This window comes from Enhydra lutris, unplaced genomic scaffold (assembly GCF_002288905.1).
Source record: "Enhydra lutris kenyoni isolate GAN:26980312 unplaced genomic scaffold, ASM228890v2 scaffoldscaffold22, whole genome shotgun sequence".
NCBI lineage: Eukaryota > Metazoa > Chordata > Mammalia > Carnivora > Mustelidae > Enhydra > Enhydra lutris.
In genome coordinates, this window is record NW_019154106.1 from 30,172,845 (window position 1) to 30,193,071 (window position 20,227).

A 20,227-nucleotide genomic window follows, 5' to 3' on the forward strand; every position below is an offset into this window, starting at 1 on the left:
GTGATGAGCACGGGGTGATGTATGAAACTATTGAATCACTATATTGTACACCTGAATCTAATATTATACTGTATGTTCACTAACTGGAATTTAAATAAAAACTTAAAAAAAATAAAAATATGTGATCATTCTTAGGAACTTTAGGAAACGTTCATGTTTACTTATTCAATGTAGTAAAGTTAAGTCTTATAGTTATAATCACCTATTAATCAGTTTTTACATTAGGAAAACTACACATTTTATGGAAACTTAGAATGACAATAAAATTAATTGCTGAGGGGCGCCTGGGTGGCTCAGTGGGTTGGGGCCTCTGCCTTCGGCTCGGGTCGTGGTCCCGGGGTTCTGGGATCGAGCCCCGCGTCGGGCTCTCTGCTCAGCGGGGAGCCTGCTTCCTCCTCTCTCTCTGCCTGCTTCTCTGCCTACTTGTGATCTCTGTCTGTCAAATAAATAAATAAAATCTTTAAAAAAAATTAATTGCTGAATTATTGTGGCATTAATCAGAAATTAATGATTAATGGAAATAAAATGTCATTAATATGACCATGGACTAAAGAATTGTTTGGAGTTATTACCAAGGCATATGGTAAAAATGAGTAAGTGCGTATCACACTGAATGATGGGAAACATGGGCTATTGACTTTTCAGAGAGGATCATGCTACCTATATAACTAATCCCTGATCTTTTTGGTAAAAGGGGTATCATGAATACTTTGTACTTTTTTTTAAAGGAGTTTATCTATTTTTATTTTTTTATTTCTTATTGTGTTTTGTTAGTCACCATACAGTACATCATTAGTTTTTGATGTAGTGTTCCATGATTTATTGTTTGCATGTAACACCCAGTGCTCTATGCAATCTGTGCCCTCCTTAATACCCATCACCAGACTCACCCATCCCCCAACCCTTCTAAAACTCTCCACTTGTTTCCTCAGCCATCAGAAAGAATGAATACCCAACTTTTGCCTCAATTTGGATGGGAATACTTTGTATTTTAGAAACAAGATAAATTTGCCCTCCCTTATAATTCATTTATCAAGTTACCTAGTATTTCCTATAAAAGAGAAAAGGAAGTCCTTCCTGACCTTGCAAATAATCATTTTCTTTCTTGAAGCATGAGATTTGATTGCCCTTGCAGTTTGGGCTCACACTTACTGCCTGCATTGTGAATAACAGTTCCTTTCTCAGTCATAGTGTTTGACTTTATGACCTCCCATAGAAATGAATTCCAAACACAGACCATGCTTTGGAAAACGGAGATGGGAGTTCTTTGATCCCAGAAAGTAGAAATATTGAGCTAGGAGCATCCTATTCTAAATTCTCTGTAAATGCAAATATATCTGGGTCAGAGAGGAGATACCCAAATAGTTTTGGGAAACATTTGCCCTATAAAATCGTACTTAAAAATCACAATGTGGATACCAGTGTAACTTTTTGTCTCTGTGTTGATTAGAGGAAATGCAGAATATTTTACCACTAAACTTAGCTGGACGAAAGCAGTCATTTTGATAGATTATTGATTCAGATTTGTTTTCAGAATATGTGACATTTTGGGTAGTACCAGGGGAAAAGTTGACCTTTGCTTTATTAATTCTTTGATAAACATATGTGTACAGTACTCTGTAGCTTACGATGTGATTTTTCTGGGTTAAAGTTATTTCATTTGATTTTCTTAATAGGCCTTGAGGTAGTAATGATTATTGTTACTGGTACAAATCCCCAGTAATTGTGAAAATAATATTGGGAAGGAAAACATAAAATACACAGGGATACAACTATTTTGAAGTATTCTCAGACAATTTGGAAGGGCTTATTTACATATACAGTGGTCCCCTCTTGTCTGTGGGGGTTACTTTCCAAGACCCCCCCAGTGGATGCCACAGATAATACAGAGCTCTGTATATACTGTGTTTTTTCCTCTATGTACATACCTATGATACAGTTTAATTTATAAATTAGTCAGCATAAGAGATTAACAAAATAACTAATAATAGAATAGAACCATTAAAATAATATATTGTAATAAAAGTTATGTGACTATGGTATCTCTCAAAGTATTTTATTGTGCTGTACTCATCCTTTCCTTCTTATGAGGATAAAAGATGATAAAATGCCTACTTGAGGAGGTGAAGAGAGGTGAATGCTGTAGGTGTTGTGACATAACATCAGGCTACTATCAACTTTCTGAGGATACATCAGGAGGATCATCTGCTTCCAGACAGTGGTTGACCTGGGGTAACTGAAACTGTGGAAAGTGAAACTGCAGATAAGAAGGGGGGACTACTGTGAATTGAATGCTCACTACAAATCAAACTTAACTTTTTTAGGCATCCAAAGGCGTTTTAACACATTTTGAACTAATTGACATTGTTAATCTTGCTTCAGTTGGTGTGCATATTTGAATAGGAAAAATGACACTTCAGAGCATATATACATGAACTTTTCAGTATTTCATACTTTTTTCTTGTCTAATTTGTGTAAACTTGAAAAGCTATACTGCACTCCTTTAAGAGGCATTTTTAAAAATAAAAATGAGTATTTTTTCTTATTAAAATTTATTATGGATACTTAAAAAAAAAGATTTTATTTATTTATTTGACCCAAAGAGAGAGACAGGGAGAGAGGGAACACAAGCAGGGGGAATGGGAGGGAGAAGCAGACTTCCAGCTGAGCAGGGAGGCTGATGGGGGCCTCTATCCCAGGATCCAGGGATCATGACGTAAGCCAAAGGCAGATGCTTAATGATGGAGCCACCCAGGTGCCCCTTATGGCCACTTTTTTGTGGTAAAATATGGTAACCTAAAATTTTCCACTTTAATAATTTTTAAGTGTACTGTTTTAGAGCATTGAGTATATTCACATTGTTCTGCAAACACTACTTCCATGCCTCTGGCAATCACCATTCTACTTTCTGTCTCCATGAATTTAACTATACCATGTACCTTATATCAATGGACTCATACAGTATTTGTCCTTTGGTGAATGGCCTAATTCACTTTACATAGTGTTTTCAAGTTTCATTCAGGTTGTAGCAAATGTCAATTTCCTTCCCTTAAGGCTAAATAATATTACACTGCATGTGTCTACGTTTTATTTGTTCATTCTTCTGTTGATGGACATATGGGTTGCTTCCACCTTTTGGCTATTGTGGTTATAGCTACTTTTAATTGAAGCATTTTATTATTTAAAATACTATTGAATAATCTTAGTGAGTAAACTTATTTTTTATAAGATGGTTGAAAATGTAGAGATTATTTCCATAATTATTTTTATTATCATCTATTATCATTCCTTTGACATGTTCAAAGTATTTTATTTGTAAATACTTAATTGCCTTCACTTGAAAGTCTTGTAATTTATTGAACATCCATGTGCACTATAGCTTAAATACTGAAAAGACAGACCTGGCATAAGTGTGGAGGAGGTCATGGCCAGATTTAGTATATAAATTTGAATTATTTGACCTGTCAAGGGTGTATAAAATTAAAAAAAATATATATTAGTTACCAACACCTAGAGATCAAAGTTTTTACACTAAATTCTACATTTTTAAAAAAAAGATTCACTTATTTATTAGAGATAGAGAGAAAGCAGAGGGGGAGGGGCAATAAGAGAGGGAGAGAGAAACATAAGCAGATTCCATGCTGAGCATGGAGCCCCAGGCAGGGCTCGATCTCAAGACCCTGAGATCACGACCTGAGCTGAAACCAAGGGTTGGATGCTTAACTAAGTACACCAAGCAGGTGCCTAATTCTACATCTTTTGATGCCTCAGAAAATCCAGAACAGCTAACAATATATTGGATCACTTTTCCTTATGACAATATTTTGTGGAGCTGAGTGGCAGTGGCAGCTTTTAAGCAAAACTCGTACTTTTCAGTGGAAGCCAGAGTCTATATGATCCACTTTTTAAATTTATGTCTTTCTAGCCCCTGACACAGACCTGTATCCTGCAGCTGTGTGTATTCAACATGTGAGTAGTCCAAACTGAGGCATACTATGTGAAATTCATATAGTATTTCAAAGATTCAGTATGAAAAAAGATGATAAAATATCTTAGAATTTTTGTGTTGTTTGTAATATTAAATGGTAATGTTTTGGTTAAATAAATAACTAAAATATATTTAATCCACTTCTTTCTACCTTTTTTTAATATGGCTAAGTAGACAATTTAAGATTACATAATGAGTCACATTAAATTTCTACTTGACAGTGCATCTCTCCATGTTTGTAGTTTAATAGGTGAGTTCTAAGCTATGTAGTCCATTAGCTAAGTCTAATTGGTCACCTTTTTTGGTATGATCCACAAGTGAAGAGTGATTTCCACAAATGAGTATTTGCAATCTGTTTGATTATAGGGAGTAATAGTTTGGACCCCAATTAAGTGAAATGTTATTCTCCTCAAAGAATTTCATTTTTTTTCATTAGTAGACCTGTATTACAAAATATTATGCTCAATTATTATTATTATTATTATTATTATTATTATTATAATATTTTGAATTTTATCAAATTCACTGCATAAATGCTATGATAGCACCTTGCACAATGACTGTAGAAACACGCAATGGTACCAAAGATGAGCTCCTGTGCATAGGACTGAGAATAAATCAGGGCAGGCTTCCTGGATGGAGTACACCAGATCAGAGTTGGTATGTAAGTGATTGAGTGAGTGAATGTGTATGTGTGTCTGTGTGTCTGTGTGTGTGTGTGTCTGTGTGTACTACAACCTGGATTTATGCCAATCTACTATTTATCCTCGTGTCTTTCCTAACCCACAGCAACATTTAGGATTATAACACAGTAATTATGGTGGTAATTCCCAGTTTCGGGGGAGAAGGCTCAAAATGGAATGGGGGATTGTAAAGAATGGATCTTGAAATTCTTTTAGAATTTCAGGGTGTAGGAGCATTGATGAGTAGTTGAGAACATGGAAATTTCTATGGCATAGTATAAGGATAAGCCAGAGTTGTGGCTGGAGATGGAGATGAGGCAGGTGAGGAGGAGGAAATCAGATGAGGCCATGATAAAGAATTGGGGTTTTATCCTGCAAACAGTGGGGAGTCACTGAAGGGTTTTGAGTGGACAGTGATATGGTCACATATTTGCCTTAAACTTGAGCTCGAAAAAAGGGATAAAACAAAAATACAGAGATGTATGGTTTTATCTATTCAAGACTTTAAAGGTATTTGATTAAGGATTGAGAGAATATCTAAAGTTTAAGTCTGTATGGCAACATTATTCTAGAGATTAGTATCAGCTGTTATATTGTATGAGAAAGAGCATTTTTTTCTCAGTGACCATACATTAAAGCTCATGGAAATGTTCTGTCTTAATTTTGGTCACTCCTAAACAAATCAGTGTATTCACAGTTGTGTTTTTCTGTCAGTCCTGAGCCAATTGTCCCACTCCCTAGTGGCAGAGTTTGCCATGTTTTTAATCTCTTAACCAGAACTAAATGGAAAGGGAAAAGGATCAATAACCACAAGGATGGCCAAGGCTGAAGAGCAGAGAGTATTGGCCCATCTCCTGGTATAGTGGAAAGATAGTAAACAAGTAACCAGAACACATCTGTGAGATGATGTACTAGACTTGAGTAGACTGTTCTGGCAACACAGAATGAATGACCAACTGCCTCAGGAAAGACAACCTGATGAGGGGTTAGGGAAGATTTTAGTAAGCAGAAAAATAGGGATGGGTAATTTTCCTGTAACAGTCTTAGAGGTCACTTGTTACCTCAGCCTAATTATTTCACTCTCAAGCATGTCCTGGTTTGGACAGTAGATCACATGTTCACCTGTGTGACATATAGAGCAAGACTTCTTGCCTTCCAGCAGAATCATTCTCCTGTTTGTTTGTTTGTTTGCTTGTTTTTAAAGATTTATTTATTTATTTATTTATTTGAGAGAGAGAGAGAGAGAGAGAGAGAGAATGAGAGAGAAAATGAGCATGGGGGGAGGGGCAGAGGAAGAGAGAAACTTAAGCAGAATCCACACTGAGTGCAGAGCCCAATGCAAGGCTTGATCTCACAACCCTGAGATCATGACCTGAGCCTAAACCAACAGTCAGATGCTTAGCTGACTGTGCCACCCAGACATCCCTCCTCTTTTTTTTGAAGCACAGCTACACTCTACATCTCAGCCTGACTTGCATTTGGAGGTAGCCATGTGACCAAGTCCTCTTCAGTGAAGTGGGAGCAAAATTATGTGTTCCAAGAACAAAAAAGCTGAGGAAATACGAAAATAAAAAGACACTGTGCTTCTTTCCCTACCCCAAACTTCTTGTTTGGGAAATTTTGAAAAAGTAGCATGAAATTTTAATACCTATGAGTATTAGGTAGTTATAGATCTCCTTCAGATGTTTTTTTAAGGGACATTAATAATAAAAATAGTAATAAAAAGCAGGTCATCAAAAAATATGACATTGATACCATTTCTATAAACATAAAGTCCATATATATTATATGTACTTGTGTTTCTATATATGTACAAAGGAAGAGATCTAATCTATTAAATATTAAACTGTTAATACTACTCATTATTTATTATACCAATTGTATTAAAATGCATTAACAGGTATTTTCAGAATGGAAAAATAACATTGGGCATTAGTTTTGATAATGCTAGAGATGAAGTGAAAGTTATAAATTATTCACAAGTGACTTCAGAATGTTTAATGAATAATTTCTGACATGGAATTTTAATCCAGCTTCTTTTTTTGTACAAACCTCAAAAATAAATTCTCCTAAAGTCTCCAAATGTAATTTATTTTCTTATTAATGTCATCAAAAATCAATTCATTTTAATAGAATTCTGATTTTTAACTCTGGGCTTTCATAAACATATGCTTTAATATGGAGGGAAAATTTGCCAATTTGTCTGTTACTAGCTATCTCTTTCCTTCATTTATTAATCATATTTTCTGATGTACCCAAGACATAATTAAAAATCATGGACGCAGAGGTCTGACATGTCTGGATTTGAATCCCAGTTCTTCAATTTTCTTTGCTTTATGTTCAAGAACAAGTTATTTAACCTCCTTAAGCATCATTTACATGACTTCCTGAAGGGTTTTTGAGGATTAAATGCTACAATGCATCTGCAGTGCCCAGAACAGTGTTACAGAGTAGACAACAAGAGGTCCCCTCTTCTCTCTACCAAGTCATTGCTCTCATCTCCGTTCACTTTTAAGAAGTGGTAAATATAAAAATGCAGTTATTAGACAGGAATTCATAAACTTTCCACTGTCTTCTATGAATAGGTACTACCCATTTTCTCAAAAACGGTTTAATCGATACTGAGAGAAATAAGTCAAGCAGAGAGAGTCAAGTATCATATGGTTTCACTTATTTGTGGAGCGTAACAAATAGCATGGAGGACGAGGGGAGTTAGAGAGGAGAGGGAGTTGGGGGAAATTGGAAGGGGAGGTGAACCATGAGAGACTATGGACTCTGAAAAACAATCTGAGGGGTTTGAAGGGGCGGGGGGTGGGAGGTTGTGGGAGCCAGGTGGTGGGTATTAGAGAGGGCACGTATTGCATGGAGCACTGGTGTGGTGCAAAAACAATGAATACTGTTATGCTGAAAATTAAAAAAAAAACAGTTTAATCGACTGTTGGCAATTTTAAAAGCAAAAAGGTTAATATTTTATCTTTTTAAATAAATTTTTGTTTTCTTTTGAATTATATTTTATCTATTAAAAATTGAGATAAAGTGAGAAAATGACAATGAAGTTGGGGTAAATGTGGACAGAGAACAGGTTTTTAAAATAAGTAAGTCAGATATATTGGTGGGTAACAAAGAAAAGGAGCAATATTAAAATGAGCCTGTTCTTTAATTACAAGATTCATGCATGTACATGTGTTAATAATACAGAAAATTTAGTGTATAGAGATAAGCTGATGTAAATGGGAAAAAAGAATTATATCACCCACAATCTCACCATTCTGACTAGCTATTCTCAATAGTTGGTTTATGTCCTTTATATACTGATATATATATATTTAAAATCTTATTTACTTTTTGAGACTGGTTATTTTTCAGTTAATATATTGTTACTGTTTCCCATTATAAAATATTCAGTAGCATTATTTTAAATGAATGATGATATTCTAGTTTACAGGCTTTAGTAATCTCCTTAATTTTGAACATTTACATATTATATGATCTCTTTACTGTGGCAAACAATGTTTTATCATTGTTTCAGTCAATTTTTGGATACACGTCCATAATTATTTCCTATTGAAAAATTCCTAGAAGTGGAAATTTTGGATCAAAGGTTGTACACAGATTTGATGTACATTGCCAAATTTCCCTCTAAAAAGTTATAGCATTTATGTTTTCAGCAGCAAAACATGAAAGTACCAGTTTCCCTGTATTTGTTCTTCCTTAAATTCACTAATCTTTGTAATTAGAAATTATTTGGGTCATTGTTTTAGTTTGAATTATATTATTAGTTGCAATTTTGAACTCTTTGTGCATGCACTCTTTTGCCATTTGCATTTTTTTCTTTAATAAACTGTGTGTTCACTTTCTTTGCTCCTATTTTCCTTGGTGTTTATCTTTTTCATAATAATTTTTTTAGCCTACTTACGTGGATGGACATAGAGGGTATTAAGCTAAGTGAAATAAGGTCAGACTAAGAAAGACAAATACAATATGATTCCACTCATAAATGGAATCTAAAAAGAATGAATAAACAAATAAAAAGCAGAATTAACTATAAATACAGAAAACAAAATGATGGTTGCCAGAGGGGAGAGAGGTGGGGGTTTGGGCAAAATGGGTGAAGGGAAGTGGGAGATACAAGTCTCTAGTTATGAAATGAGTAACTCATGGAAATAAAAAGCAGAGCATTAAAAACACAGTCAGTGGTGATGTAATGGGACAGATGGTAGCTATGTAGCTATGTGGTGAACATAGCATAATATATAAACTTGTCAAATCACTAAATTAAAAAAATAAGTGATATTTTAGTCTACCTCAGAGTTGTCTTACATATTAAGGATATTAACCTGTTGTTCTGTTGTAAATATTTTCTCAGTATATTGTTGCTTTTCAATTTATTAAAGCTACTTTTGAGGTATAGAAGTTCAGGACTGGATTTAATTAAATCTTACCCATATTAGAGAGACTGTTTCCTTTCAGACTTTATAAATCAGCTCTTATTATATTTAGATTTTGGAAGTCACCAAAAGTGGCAAAAAGTAAAAAGTGGGTCTGACGTAATTGTCTGAAGTGTTATTCAGTTGTCCATTGCAATACGACATTTCTAATCCACTCTTTCCTTGTTGATTTGAAATTTGGACCACAATCCTTCCTCTGATCTTCCTGGGGCCAGATGTGTTTTGGAATTCAGAATGTTTTGGATTTTAGAATGTATTACATAGACCATATGTTATGTGAAACCTCAGTGAAGTCTGAAACCGGTTTGTTCCCTGTAATGAAGCACTTTATTATTTTCGCAGTGAAATATTCACAGTAAGTGGGATAAGTAAAGTCTATAAATCAGTCTTTGTTGCTTTTGTTGTCTGATGAGTTCCAAAAAAATCCAGTTTTCAGAAATTTTTGGGTTTTGGAATTGTGGCTAAGAAATAGTGGACTTGTATCTCATTTAACATATACTAAAACCCTAAGTATACATGTTGTATCTATTTTGACCTGATTTTTAGTTCTGTTTTATGCTACACACTGTGATACACTAATGATTTTTGTTTTAAAATACCTTTTAATATTAGTTTAATTGGTTCTTCTTTTTTCAAAAAATTTCTTGGTCATTATTATTTTAGATGTATTACAGAATATTTTTTTCCCAAGCTCTAATAAATTACTTTAGAGAATTATAGATTAATCTGGGGGAAGCAGGGCAGGCAGGGTTGAGCCATGTTGATGACTGAAAGAGTTGTGCTCCTTGTGTCTGGGTACTGTCTGTTGTACTCGCTTTTGAATAAACTCTTAGAGGTCCATCCTCAACTCTCAAGATCAACTTGAGAAATGTTGGTCTCTTGACACATTTCTGGAGTATATCTGGCTGGATACCCCTGAAGTGCTCTCATGGTTATTAATAATCTCTATTAACATCTTAAAAACTCTTGGGAGTGCCATGCTGTAAAGAAGGCCATGTATCTTAATTTAGCCTATTGTTTAAAAGAATTACTTGACCATAAAATCCCTGTTTCATAACTCTGAGCAAATAGTTTAGGGAACGGTTGTTTAATGAAAAGTAAAAGCACTTTGAATTGGAATGCTTTTCATCACTAATGCATCATTGGTGTTTATTGAATGTCTGCTACCTACCTATTATGGTTGAATGTATCGGAGATATGAAAGAATTATAAGATATGCTCCCTTACCAGAGGAAAAAACACCAGGAAAACTATTAGGGACTGCTGAACTGTAATTCTAAATAGAATATTAGCCTTCTGAAAGTACAAAGGCATCTAAGTGATATTTATATCACCAGAACCAGTACAGTGCTCTGATTATACCAACATTGGCATTCAGTAAATATATTATGTAAAAAAAGTGGAAGAAGGGAGGGGGGGTGCTATCTGTAGTACAGGGCAATATACTTGGTTCATATATGCATATACTGAGAGGACAAAACCAGAGTGGGCTTCCCAGATGGGACCACAGGTTGGACCAAGGCTGGGCCACACAAAATTGATAGGGATGGGTTTTTCTCCATTACTGCAGGAAATAATAATTGGAAATATGCTTACTGGAGATATAAAGTGCATCACACCTAGCCTGTCCCATACTCAGACAGTTTTGTATAAGGATAGAGGCCTATCTGCCTTATCCTTTTTGTCCCCCAGAATCCTAATCACAGTCCTCAAAGAATTCTCTGATTCAGATTGCTGCTCTAGTCGGTGAGAGAAAATGTGGTTTATTGCTTTGTGTGAAGAAATGAAATGTTCTAGTATGGGAAACAGTGCTGAACTGGTCTAACTGAAGTCATAGGGTAAGCAGACATAATACAGAGGCGGCCTGCCACACTTGTTTGTCGACTGAATTCTCAAGTTTATTTGGAGAATTCATAGGAAATTAAAATGGTTCCTTCAATATCCTTAATTGGCTTACTCAATTTGGTAGATGCCAGCTTATCGATTTCTCCCCAAAATGTAAGTCTGACTATTGTATTTCTCCCCCATGTCCTATAAATCCTGTTTTTGCTTTTGTTCCTTGGCTCAGTCTAACAGACTCTCTCATATGTGGGTACACAGTTTGTGTGCAAAAAAACTAAAGGACATTGAGCTGAGCTATTTTCCAACACTAATACCTTCTTCCTGAGCTCTTGTCCATTGGATCATGGGGGAAAGTAACTGAATGTTCAATTCAGTGTAAGGCTTAGTATGATTTGGTCATTTAAATCATTATTTTAGGTCATTCTTTCTCTGAGATAGACTCTCCTGCACCCTGTTGGTTTCCTTCAGGTAGTATATGGAAGAAGGGGCTGTGTGGATTTCATATCTTCAAGTCATTGGGGAAAGGGACCCCTGGCCTCAAGCTGGCCCATTGGAATGTATATATACTGGCTTGACAGCTGCTGGGCACTGGAAGGATATCATCCCTTGGTCAGTTGGTTGCTGAATGCTCTTTTGGTCTGCAACGTGTAAACTTGTAGCCCATTCTTCTGGCTCAGGCTCTTTTTTTGGTGGTATTTCTTGGATGGTCCACCCTAAACTTGACTACCCCTGGTATTAGAGACCCCCGCTCACAGGTCTGACTGAGACACCCATTTGGCACTGTCTTAAGTGGTCTATGGTGCTACTCTTACTATAGAGCCATACTTCCCCCACTATGCCAATAGTCTGTAGCAGACTTCCCAGCTTAACACGTATCTACTTCCAAGTCCTAAGACACACAGAAACGAAGGGTTGTTAAGGAAAGCTAAACCTCAGGCCTCCCTCTGGGTGCCACTTTGTCAATGTGTCTCTGTCCTGGTGCTACAGGACAGCTTCCTCCCTGACTATATTGAGGGGAGGGGAGCAGAAGAACCCTCTAGCTCGAGGATTCCTTTCCACTTACCTGATACTCGTCTTCATCCCCAAAGGACTTGCTATAGAAGGGGACTTAAGACTTAACTCTTCCAGCTATTTTATACCTTGCTCCCTTTCTGAGACTTCTTCCTGTATTTCCTCTAGGGCAGAAAGAGATGGTAAGCCTTTATTTTTTTTCTCTGCATTGTATCTTCCTCAGTCCTGATTTTAGCAAAGTTTTAACAGCAGTCAGAGGCATTGTTCTTAATTCACAAGGGACATTTATGGGCTGAGTCTTCTACGTTTAGCTGTTTATATGCTGAGGAGAGTAAAGTGTGTTCTTAAGAGGCAAATCATCTCTAAAAGCAACAAGACCATTGCCTTTTGTTTGCAAGGATATTGTTTGGTTGCACAATTTTATTGTGCATGTCAGAAATTGTATTATTGTGACAAATCCTAGGAATATCTAAGGTATTTAGGGCAGTTTTGTACTTGAAAAGACCGAAAAGAAAAACATATTAATAAATTTTTAAACCATTACCCCTGCTACATTACCCATTATAATACTGAAGGACTTTAAACTTGGCACATTATTAAGACATCTGAGTTGGATACCTAGAGTTGCAAGAAATAGTGTTATGTTTACTATGAGGACATATGTAACATATCTGATAGGGTTTATTGATTGCAACTAATGGGACCTATCTCAGATAATTTAGGCAAAAAATAATTTAATAGGATGGCAGGTGGTAGCACATGGAATTTAAAGAAAGACCAAAGAAAGGGGTTGTAGAAAAAACCAGAACAGCTCCAGACTTCTGGATCTGAGGAAAAGTTTTGTTAGGGTGCTGTTAGTGGGACAGGTTCTCTCCGACTACTGACGTTTCTATGTGGTTCCCCTCTTAACTCTATCTCTTAAAGAGAGAAGCTGATTGGTATGGGAGGTCAGGGGCCCAAACTTGGCCAGGGTAGCACAGTCTTTCCAAAACTGCATGCTGTAGTAGAAGAAATGGAGTAGAGAGTCAGATTGAGAGGACAAGCTGACTTCAGTTTAGGGCATGTGGCATTCCTAGTAACAGAATGTCTAGGCAGAAAGTTTATAATATGGGTACAGCGCTAGCCCTGGCTATAGGGCTAACTCAGTGCCATTTTTCTCATGGAATTTGGAAGGGCTAAAATTTGTTTATGATTAATTAAAAAAAAACAGAAAAGAAGATTTTTAAAACAGTTTGTCTCCTTAATTAAATAATGAATAAGTTGTAGATAAAGTATTATGTAGAATTCTCTTTTACATTCTTTTAGATAAAATATAACCATTTTAAAATGTTACTGTTTTAAAATGGCGATGTTTTTATTTGTTGGTTTTCAAATATTACAAAGATTTCTTTTATAAATGCTCCCTCAAACTGTCCTCAAAAAGGTACAGGCAGTGGTAAAAACAGCCTTTTTCAGAGAATTAGCAAGGATGGGAGAAGAATCCCTGGTTTTAGAAGGCCTGGGCTATGTGAACCTCAGTCTTGCCCACTGTGTCAGAACTAATCTGTGACGGAGCCAGATTTCACAGCCAGTTTTGAACTAAGGATTCTGTTCCTTTCCCAAGTCTAGAAGTGGCACTCTTGAATTATTTTTATAGAAGGGACTTAAGTGAGACAACCTGGTTGGAAGTGGTCAGGATTTAGTTAAGGTATCTTTAAAACTGGAACTAAATTAAGTGTATATAGCTTGAGAAGATGGGCTGAACCAAGGCAAAGCTATGAGTTATGTAGAAATTCAAAGCTAAGAACTGAATTAATGTAAAGTTATCATTATACCCTCACTATAGGATTAGCATTTTGCATATATGCTCCACTTTATAATTACAATCAGAAATAGATTATGTATGGAGTCACGTGAGCCATCTTTCATGTTCTTGTTCCCCAATATAAAACATTCCTTCCAGTCAGACCAATTGCCTTAGGCTGACTCACCTAGTCAGCTATGCCCTTTCCTCTGCCTTTCCTTCAAGGCTCAGCTTGTATTCTCTCCTCCCCTCCCAAAGCCACGTCAAGACACTTCACTAATTTATTTAGGATAAATTTCATCATGTAGCTAATAACTGATTAGTAACATTAATTAATATTTACTAATAGTATTGTCCTATAATATCACTTCTTTTCCTAGCTAGATACTACCAATTGTTTATGCCTTTCCATCTCTACCTTAAATAATATTTTTGTCCTTTGTAGTTGTAGATTGTATTGCTTATACCTCTATTTGACAATTATTTATGATCTACAACCATGCATATATTTTTTACTTTCTATTGTTTTCATTGTCTCCTCAATAGTATCTCTCTTTGCTGTTAACCAATTTGTATGTAGTAAAATGTCTAGTATACTTGTTACATGTGGAAGCATATTATACTATTTAATGCTGTGGCTTTCTAAATTGTGAGGAGAAATGGGACCAGTTGGATTCAGTTCTAGGCTCCCAGGTCTCTCCTTACCTACAACTCCAACTTTATCTAATTAAGAGCCAAGCTTTTGTTTAAAAATTTCAGAGACCATCTCCCCCCAAATGAGGACCATTTATTAAACAGATCTACATATATTTTTTATTTACTCAATCTAATTATAAATATTGAATCCTGGTCTGGTGCTTCTTCACAGTTCCTAGTTTGATTTGAATAAGTTAGTAGGTTTTTAATAAATATTAAGATGAAATAAATAAGATAATAATATTTATATCTTACAAATTTTATGTTCAGTTCAATTCTAAAGGATATTTAAATTATCTTTTAAGTAAAAAAATTTCACATTTCCTTAACTTATCAAGTGTTGAGCACATAAAATCATGCCTTAGAGAAATTCACAAACACACACATGCACACACACGCTTCGAAAGTACCAAGAATTACCCTTAATATTAATGGCCTGAACAGATAGCATTTATTTGACATTTTGACCTGCTCACAGTTTGATTGTGTACTTTTGAACTTTTCAAACATTGCCTATATTTTGGTTTCATCTTCGTTGACAGGTAGGGAACCAAAAACGTCAGTCTGATCTAAATTAAAATGCTATAGATTCATTATCATTTAACTTCTTTATCAAATTTTTTTTTGTATATGACCTCTCTTTATCAATTCCATTAATGCATTTTTCAGACACAAATGATTTAGGTTGACAAGATTCAGAATTTTTCCTGGACATCCATGATACCAAATAGTGGCTTCCCCCACACTTGTAGCAGCCACCTCCTGTTCCCATACATAAATGGCAGCCAGCAATGGCTGGAAACAAAGGACCCTCTCCCACTCCCTGAATACAGTGACATTCATTCTGAGAGAAGCAGGGGCAGCTTTTTGAAAGCCGACTTCTTCAGCTCGACAATAACACACAATGAGTTATTGACTTGTTTATATACGGAGCTCTTTTCAGTAACTAACTCTGACTCCCACAGTCTGGACAAATGATTGATTTCGTGGTTAGAAAAAGAGAAAGCTCTCGCGCTAAACTCTGTAGTGCAAACTACTTCTTCCCCATTTGTTCCCTAAATGAATAGGACCTTATTAAAATGCACTTTCCAAAAAAATACCTGCAGCTGGCCTTTATAACCATGTTTTGTATATATAAATAAGTAATTTGTCCCAGTCTTTTGTATATTAACAGACCATTGGGAAACTTGTCAATATATATGAAGGCTGATTGTCCTGTTGTTTATGCTAACCTGTACTGCCTATATTGATCTGCATGTAAAATATGGATAAAATAATTTACTATTAAATCAATTTACTGATCACAAGTTAGATTTTTGATAGAAAGAGATTCAGTTTTCTTGTTGGGTTACATTGATTTGTTAAGGACATTATATACAACACATATGAAATACTTCACATTGAATCACTAGCTGTTCGGAACACAGAGAAAAGTACATGCAGAACTATAATTCAGAGCACTGAGAGTATGGTTGGACTCTTTGGTTAGTACCTATCTGGAATATCAATATGAATTAAGTAGACAGAACATACCATCTTGTTTGATCACTGTACCTTTTAAAAAATATATTAATAATTGAGCTCTAGAGTTTGAGTTATGTTCTCCTATAAAATAGATCTTATTTTATCTTATTGTCATGTTAAAATTTGTACATAATCAGTCTTTATGATTTTTATAAATATGCTTTAAAATATTTGGGAGGGGGACGCCTGGGTGGCTCAGTTGGTTGAGCAGCTGCCTTCGGCTCAGGTCATGATCCCAGCGTCCTGGGATCGAGTCCCACTTAGGGCTCCTTGCTCGTCAGGGAACCTGCTTCTCCCTCTGCCTCTGCCTGCCATTCTGTCTGCCTGTGCTCGCTCTCTCTCCCTCTCTCTCTCTGACAAATAAATAAATAAAATCTTAAAAAAAAATAAATAAAATATTTGGGAGGAAGTTAAAAAAGAAAGAAGGAAAAGCCATGTACTGTTACTGACACACACAAAAAGAGATCATTGCTCTTCTCCAGCAGGAGATCTTGAGCCTGTTGTCCTCTCTAGAATGTCCATAGTTGAGCTTTCTGAGCCAGCAAATGTTTGAAGAACTCCTCAATAAAGAGCACTTTCTCTTACAGTCACAATGGGCTGTATATATTATATAGAACTACATATTACTAAAACATGACCCTTTAGGACTTCAGAGAAAGTATAATGCCCGCTACCTTAGCATTAGAAGTTTTATGTAAAATACACATAGTCTGAAAGTTAATGATCATTAGAAATCATTTCATTGAAACCTGTGGCTTCAGGTATACTTTGGTGGACTTTTTTCTTAATTCCTAAACAGATAGTTTGAGGTGAATATATTCCTTTTTAATCGTGTTTCTCTAAACAGGCCATTTTTTGGGAGTACTTCTTATTTAGTTTTCTTTGACAGAACCATTATGTTTCTTGTTTTCTCCATTTCTGCCATTGTCCTGCACTCATCTCTTGATGGTTCTACTCTGGTTACCATTAATACTGAATGAGAGCAACTTCAAACTGAGCTCTGATACCTAATATTTATTACTATTTTTAAAATATTAACAACAAGGCCTGACAAAAATGATAAATTAAACCTTCCTATTTAGCTTTAGATTTTGATGTGTAAAATGAATATTTATGGGTGTTTTCTTACATTTAAAAAGAGTGAGATATAGTTAGAACAAAGTGGCACTTCTTTGGTAGATATTTGGCTTTTCATAGTTTATACAAATTTTAGCCATCTCTGTTTATTTTTTATTGAGTTATAATTGGCATATAACATTATATTAGTTTCAGGTGTATGACATAATGATTTGATATTTGTATATATTGTAAGATGATTACCGCAGTAAGTTTAACATCTGTCACCATACATAGTTACAATTTTTTTGTGTGTAATGAGAAGTTTTAAGACTTACTCTCAACAGTTTTCACATATGCAACACAGTATTATTAACTATAGTTACTATGTTATACTTTATATCCCCACGACTTATTTATTTTATAGCTGGAAATTTGTACCTTTTGACCCTCTTTACCTGTTTCATCTACCTCCCACATCCACCCCTGGCAATCACCAATTTTTTCTATGTAGTTGTAGTTGTAGATTGTATTGCTTATACCTCTATTTGACAATTATTTATGATCTACGTCATGCATATATTTTTTACTTTCTATTGTTTTCAATTGTTTTTTTAAAAGATTACACATATAAGGACATCATATGGTATTTCTGTTTCTCTGACTTATTTTAAATAGGAAAATATCCTTGTTTTTTACTTTTAACTTGAAGTTTCTGCCCCCTTTATACATGAAAAATTAGCCTCAGAAATTTTGAACCCATTGACAAAAATTATTTCATACATTTCAGATAAGAACAGCAAATCAGGGGCGCCTGGGTGGCTCAGTGGGTTAAGCCGCTGCCTTCGGCTCAGGTCATGATCTCAGGGTCCTGGGATCGAGCCCCGCATCGGGCTCTCTGCTCAGCAGGGAGCCTGCTTCCTCCTCTCTCTCTGCCTGCCTCTCTGCCTGCTTGTGATCTCTCTCTGTCAAAGAAATAAATAAAATCTTTAAAAAAAAAAAAAAAAAAAAGAACAGCAAATCAAAAGCACATAGTTTTGTCATAATGAAGAAACAGTATCTTTTCCTCCAAAGTGACAGGAGAGAAGACTCCTACAGTTGTTATCATGACATGGGACTTGAGGGAAAGATGCTGTTAGCACTGCATATTATTAATACCTCAAGTGAAAATACACTCTCTCTTTTTTTTTAATATATTTTTTAAGATTTTATTTATTTATTTGATAGAGATCAAAGTAGGCAGAAAGGCAGGCAGAGAGAGAAGGGGAGAAGCAAGCTCCCTGCCTAGCAGAGAGCCTGATGCGGGGCTCGATACCAGAACCCTGAGATCATGACCTGAGTCAAAGGCAGAAGCTTTAACCCACTGAGCCACCCAGGTGCCCCGAAAATGCACTCTCTTAATTTGAATTTTTACTTTCAATAATTTTCAATAAAAATCTCTCTACAAAAAAATAAAAATAATTTTCAATAAAAATCTCTTTCTTTTGGAATGGTTGATATGTTTCAAGAAAAGGCCCAGGTCTGTATCATTCTATTTTGTTAAGCATTTATTTATTAATATCTTACTGGATTCTATATTTGGTATGCATATGATGTTTTCCGATAATGTTGACGTGTTTTGATCTTACCTTATGTAGCCTAGTATAGTGCTTCTTTAGGAGTTGAATATTAGAATGGTGGTGATTTTCCCAACTGTGGTGGTTTCAAAGGTAAAGAATTCCCACCTTTTGAAAAGTTACTTGGAAGCAGTTCTAAATGTCATAGCCCTGGGAGACCTCACTAGAATCTGACTTACTGCTGTGGCACCAAAGAATTTAGTATTCTGTTTTTGTTTTGTTTGCGTTCCTTGAAAAAGATCTGCTCAAAATGTTTGTGCATTTGGAAATTAATTTTGTAAGAAATGGATGAGTTTGGTGAATATTTCCTGGCTCCTCCCCTTCACACTGATCTCCTCCTTAGATGAGAATCCCCACATAAAGAAATAGCTGTAGAGACTTGACATAACTATGTTGCACCACACTCACACACAGGCTTCCCTGAGGTAGATATTTAACTTTTTATAATATTGTGCTTTTTTGTATTACTTCAGCATATGAAAAAGTATTCTTCAGGGAGAGTAATCCTAAAAATAGTTTCACATGATGATTTCTTTCCAGTTTAATTGAGATGTAATTGACATACAGCACTGTGTAAGTTTAAGGTGTTTAAGCATAATGATTCAACTTTCACATATATTGCGAAATGATTACCACAAGAAGTTTAGTTAACATCCATCATCTCATATATAGGTATATAAAAAAAGGAAAAACAATGTATTTTTCCTTGTGATGAGAACTCTTAGGATCTACTCTTTTAACAACTTTCAAATATACCATTCAGCATTATTAACTATAGTCATCATGTTATACATTATGTGTTGATTATTTTTTAGCAAACCTGTTTTTTGTGGTTCTCAATCCAGGACAGGGATAGTCAAATGTTGCCTGCTGTTCAAAAGCAGCCTGCTACTTATTTGTTTGTTTTTTAAGTTTTTCTGAGGCATAGCTATGCTCATTCACTATGTATTGTCTATTTCATGCTGCAAGGCTGGAGCTGAGTATGAGCAACAGAGACTGTATGCCCTCCTGCACGAAGCCTCAAATTTTTACTCTCCGGCCCTTTACAGAAATGTTTGTCAACTCCTTATCCAGGGTGATCATCAGAATCACCTAGCCTTTTCCCTTTACCAAGACAGAATCTCTGATATGCTGTGCTGTATCACATATCAGTGGATGAAGAGTTTGCAGATTTGATACTATTCTTATAGCACATATACATAACTAGATTGAAGAAACCATATTATTCACTCCCACCCACACTTTATCTCAAGTATAAGAATGGGTCTTCAGGCAGAATAGGGATTAAAGATTCATGTTAACTCAAACATGATTTGCCAGGCATACAATGAAGAAACATGATTTAAAACAACAACAGGGGTACCTGGGTGACAGTTGGTTGGGTGTCCCACTCTTGGTTTTGGCTGAGGTTATAATCTCAGGGTCCTGGGATTGAGCCCTGCGTCGGGCTCTGCAGTCAGTGCAGAGTCTGCTTGAGGTTCTCTCTCCTCCCTCTCCCCGTCCCGCTCATGCAGTCTCTCTCTAGAGTAAACAAATCCTAATATATATATATATATATATATATATATATATATATATAG

At 35.6% G+C, this 20,227-nt stretch overlaps 1 protein-coding gene across 1 annotated transcript in view; it reads left to right on the top strand.

The window, feature by feature from the left end:
- LOC111149926 overlaps positions 1-20,227 on the top strand; it is a 270,882-nt gene that overhangs the window by 34,721 nt on the left and 215,934 nt on the right. The gene's annotated exons all lie outside the window — the stretch shown is intronic.